Source organism: Balaenoptera acutorostrata, chromosome 15 (genome assembly GCF_949987535.1).
Source record: "Balaenoptera acutorostrata chromosome 15, mBalAcu1.1, whole genome shotgun sequence".
NCBI classification, from domain to species: Eukaryota; Metazoa; Chordata; class Mammalia; order Artiodactyla; family Balaenopteridae; genus Balaenoptera; species Balaenoptera acutorostrata.
In genome coordinates this window covers 59,112,329-59,117,922 of record NC_080078.1, presented here as the reverse complement: position 1 = coordinate 59,117,922, position 5,594 = coordinate 59,112,329, and positions in this window count along the sequence as shown.

Below are 5,594 nucleotides of genomic sequence, written 5' to 3'. Positions count from 1 at the left end.
GAGAGGAGACCCAGCCTCGGGGTTGCTTCCCCTTTTCCCAAAGCCTCAGCTCTACTGCCCGACCAGGAGGCTGGTCAGGGAGGAAGCTGCCGGCCTTGCATAACACCAAGACCAGAAAGACCTCCCAGGCAGGGGAAGGCCCCGCAAGGCCTGGGACTCTGGGACTTGAGCAAGCAGAAGTGAGACCTTGGGCCATGTGGGAGCCTCCTCTCTGGCGAAGTGGGAACTGAGGGGTCCTGTTCACCAGCCATAGCCATACTCCTCTCTTTGGGCACCACTTGGCCTTTTTAGGGAGTCTGAGAGAGGAGGAAGGGAGTTTGTTGCGCACTGTTCCTCCTGACAACAAGAAAGGAGACAAGCCCAGCCTGGGGTGGGGGAGCGTGACAGGGCACCCCGACCAAGGTGCTGATTTTCCAGGCCCTTTGGGACCTTCCCAGTACCCTCATTGCACCTGGCTACTCTGGGGACAACCCTCCAAGAAGCAGGCTCTAGTTGTGGGGAACACAGGGGCCCCAACCTCAGGCTAGAGGAGTGCTTCTAATCCCTCTCCCCTTTCCCACTGTCCCTCCGCCCACACACCCCCACGGGATTTCAGTAGCACCCCCACCCCCGCTGAAGCGGAGGAGGAAAGACCCTGCCATGGCTGCGGTACTGTCATGACACCGGAGCCCATTTTATTGAGTGCCTACTATGTGCCAGGCACTCGGTGTGTGGGGCAGATGTTAATTGCTCCAAGCAATCCTGGATACAAGTGACAACACATTTCTTTGTTTCACAACTCAAATTTAATTCAACTCAGCCCCAGCCTATCTGTAGTGGTGGGCACCCAGCCAGACCAGGCCCTCTGTACCCTGTGGGCAAACCCACATGTGCAGATCAAAAGTCACATAAAAACTTGAATCAGGATGGACCCAGGATCCCAGGCCACAGTGGCCCAAAGCAGATATCTCCTGACATTCTACCCTGAACTCCTTAGGCCCCAGAGAGATTAGGTCTCTATCACTCTGTCCTCTTTGTAGCCCTTGCATCACTCCTAACCTTAGGTCATTTCCTTTTTGGATGAAAACAAAATCCCTTTGCTTCCTCCTCCAACACCAACATAAGACTTGTTGGCCCAGAGACCCCCCCAACTCTAAGCCTGTGTGAGTGCAACTTTCCAGCCCCAACCCTTCAGTCCACTATAGACTATACACATCTACCCCACAGCTCCATGGTGGGTAAAGCATATTCCTTCACCCCTTGATTTTGGACCTAGCCATGTAACTTACTCTAGCCAATGGATGTGAGTGAACACAACGTAAACAAAGTCTTGAAGTGTACTTGCATATTTGGCCTTGCTCTCTTGCATTTCTGCCATTGCCAAGCAAAGGATATACTCCAGCTAACCTGCTGGTCCAAAGAAGATGAGAGACATGTGGAACAGACCTGAACCAGACCCATAGGCCAAGCCCAGCCAAAGTCAGCCATACCTGAGACAACCTGCTCAGATCTATGTGTTTATTGCTGGATGCCACTGAGAATTCTGTGGTTGCGTGTTAGCTACAGTAGTAAACTGATACAAGGCCTAAGTCTCAGAACAGCACAGATAGAACTTGCTTACCTTTCCTTAGGGTAAGGAGAAAAAAAGACTTGTCTGCTTTGCCTGGTCAGGGAACATTACCCTTCAGTGTTTTCCTAGTCAATAGCTGCTAAAATAAATTTTAAAGTAAAAAATTCTTAGGTAATTTCTCAGTAGGTCTCACTGTTATACATACTTTTAACTTTCACAAACACTTTGTGAAGTAGGTACTATTATCCTCATTCCAGATGTGAGAATCAAGTCATGGGGAAGTAGGATATTTGCCCAAGGCTAACTTTTTCAGCTACAAAAAAATAAATAAGACCTCACCAAAGAGATATACAGATGGAAAATAAACATATGAAAAGATGCTCCTCGTCAATGTCATCAGAGAAATGCAAATTAAAACAACAATGATGGGAATTCCCTGGTGGTCCAGTGGTTAGGACTCCACGCTTTCACTGCTGAGGGCCCGGGGTTCTATCCCTGGTGAGGGAACTAAGATCCCACAAGCCGCATGGCTCCGCCAAAAAAACAAACAAAAAACAATGAGATACCACTACACACCTATTAAAATGGCCAAAATCCAGAACACTGACAACACCAGGTGCTGGCAAACAGGTGGAACAACAGGAACTCTCATTCATTACCGGTGGGAATGCAAAATGGTACAGCCACTTTGGAAGACAGTCTGGCAATTTTCTTATAAAACGAAGCATATGCTTACCATACAATCCAGCAATTGTGCCCCTTGGTATTTATCCAGCTGAGTTGAAAACTTATGCTCACACAAAAACCTGCACACAGATGTCTATAGTAGTTTTATTCATAATTGCCAAAACTTAAAAGCAACCAGAATGTCCTTCAGTAGGTGAATGGATAAATAAACTGTAGTACATCCAGACCATGAACTATTCTTCAGAGAAATGAGCTATCTATCAAGCCATTGAAAGACATGAAAAAAGACATTAAAAATTCCACCTCATCATAACTAAACATATCAGATCAAAATCTGTCCTAAGAATGGCAGATCCTAAAATAACAGAACCCTTCAGAATTGGGAAAGAACATGAGTAAAGATACCAAACAATATATATATTTTTAGTGGCAATACTTGAAATATAAAATCTTGAATATGAAATTCAATTCAATTCAAAAATCCATTTATTCATAAATAAATGGCTAATAAGTGAATTTATTTCATTGCTTACGGTGCACTCAGTAAAATTTTGATAATGTTTTTTACTTTTGTTCTGGCATGAACAAGCATAATTTTTTTTAAGTGAAAAGAAAAAAGTTTGGCTAAAGTACAGAAAACCCCAAATAACAGTGATTTAAAGGGACTTCCCTGGTGGTCCAGTGGTTAATACTTGGTACTCCCAATGCAGGGGGCCCAGGTTCGATCCCTGGTCAGGGAACTAGATCCGCATGCCGCAACTAAAGATCCCGCATGCCACAACTAAGACCTGGCGCAACCAAATAAATAAATATTTTTTTTAAAAAACAGTGGTTTAAATAAAGTAGAAGTGTATCTCTGTCTCCCTCAAATAAAGTGTTGGCATCCAAGGCGGATAGGGCAACTGCATGATCATCCTGAAACGAGACCCTCTCTTATTTTTTTAGTCTGTCCTTTCCAATGGGCTGTTTCCACTCCTGGTCCCAGATCTCTGCTTGAGCTCCAGCCATTATATCTGCATTCCAGAAAGTAGGATGGAGGAAGGAACAAAGCAGGTCATGCGCCCATCTTTTAAAGATAATTCCTTATATTGCACACTTCATTTCTGCTATGTTGCACTAGCCAGAAGTTAGACACAGAGCCTATGTCTTTATTCCAATAGATGATGCACACAGGTAAATATTGGGGGCTCTTTACTAAGGAGTGGGGGAGGTAAAGCCCTGCTCTCATATAGAGCAACCAGGGCCCTAATTCAATCATTCATTCCTTGGACCTACTAGAATCCCAGGTCCAGGCCCCGCCCACTCCTCCACCACATCTCTGCAGAGCCTCCTATCTCCGCCAGAGGGCGCCAGAGCCCTCTGCTTCCTTGTCTTTGTCCTTTCAGACCCAACTGCAACATCTGAGGTGTGGACAGCTCAGCCCAAGTGACCCATGAGAGATCTTCGGGACCCTGCTCTGGTCAGCCTGTGGGCAGGTGGGAGTTATGTAGCTCAGTGGTTAGGAGCCTGGGCCCTGTATGGATCTGAGTTCAAATCCAGACATATCCTTCACCAGCTGTGTGATCATAGAGAATTCACTCAAACACTCTGAACCTGGAGCCTCACAACAGCTTGTGTGAAAAGCTTCCCACAGGGCCTGGACTGTCAGAAGAGCTCTGTGAGTGCAGAGTGAGAGTGACTGAAGGCTGTGCTCCCACCCCGCCCCCCCCCCCCAAGATGACCTCCACTCTAATAGATACACCCTGGATTTTCACTCTTTCAAGTATCCCACCAAGCCTGTGGTCCGTCCCTCTGGCTCTCCTCCCCTGTTCACACATCTTGTACTCACTCACTTCTGCTCCCCGAGAGTTTGAAGGCTCTGGAGTTCTTAGGGAAACAGAAGGGCCACCCTCCTCCCCCAAACAGCCACTAGGTCTGAGAGACTGGTTTGGAAGTCAACAGGCCCATGTAGACTTCACGAGAAGATTAAAAGACCTAAGTTATAAATGTCTCCCTTTTTGCTTCCTGTGCAAGGTCTGGGCGTCCAGTGTGAATACTTGCCAGCCCCAAAGGACCCCATCTGTGCAGAGTTGGATGGAGTTAGAAACACTTAAACCACTACACCGACTTCCAGTTCAAGACGGTGGGCTGAGAACATGTCTCTACCTCCCCTAGTGCCTCAAATACCACCAAAAGCACAGTGAGGAAAGGGAAAAGGAAGCAAATCCATCGAAGGGCTGAGGACACGATGGCTGGGGTGGGGGGGGGGGCAATCAACTGTCCAGGGATTTTTATTTACTTTTAGAAGATAGAAGAAGGGCGGATTGCAATGAGGCACAAATGGGGGCAGAGGAAAACACAGCTGAAGACTGCCTGAGAGAAAGCTGCTCCAGAGGCCTGAGCAGGCATGGAAGCAGGAGAGGACCCTCCACGGGAGACAACACCCCTCAAAGGGATGGCGGGCGGCATATGGACCACTCCCCACCGCCCTGACCACTGCTTACGCTCCAGGGCAGAGGAAATACCTTACATCAATGCCAATACCAATCAGCCCTGCCCTTCAGTCCTAAAGATGAACTGGTCACCGAGTATTACCAGACAACTGAGAAAAACCAACAAAAGGAGAAGGATTAAGAAAAGAATATCACTGGGCAAAGAACCCATTTTGTGAGTGTGTTATTTTAAGGTCTTGCACCATCCCAAGCCCTTGTCCAGATATGGGCCATATATAAATATATGTATCCAATATATTTATCTACACACGCACCCACTTTAATGTACTTGCAAATGGATCGTTAGGATGGTCATAAAATGGACACACATCTGGGTGGGAGCAACTGCATGTTTCCCATACTACCTGGCAGTTGTCATTAAAAACACCAATAAGAGGGAGCAGAAGTGTATTTGACTGGGAGAATGATCCTTGTTTCCTTTTCATTATTCTTAATAAAAGGAGATGGTGAAGAAAGAAAGAAAGAAAGAAAGACAGACAGACAGACGGTGGGGGGAGGGAGGAAGGAAGGGAGAGAAGAAAGAAAAAAGAATAGCAAATAGCTCTTCAGGGCTTACGGTGGGCCTGGCCATGGTCTAAGCATTTTACATTCAGTAACTCATGTAATGACCCTCTGAGCTAGGTGCTATTATTATCCTTTCTGGGAAATGGAGTCACAGAAAGGCAACATAGCTTGGCTGAGGCTTACATAGCTAGTAAATGGCAGAGAGATGGAATCTGAACCCAGGCAGTCCGTTTCTTGCATTATACTCTGAAGTATTCAGCTATACTGACTCTTTAATAAATTAAATAAAAGGTGAACAAACTGATCCAAGAGGAAATAGATAAGGAACAGAGGAGAATTTATAAAAAGAAAGATTCTAATGC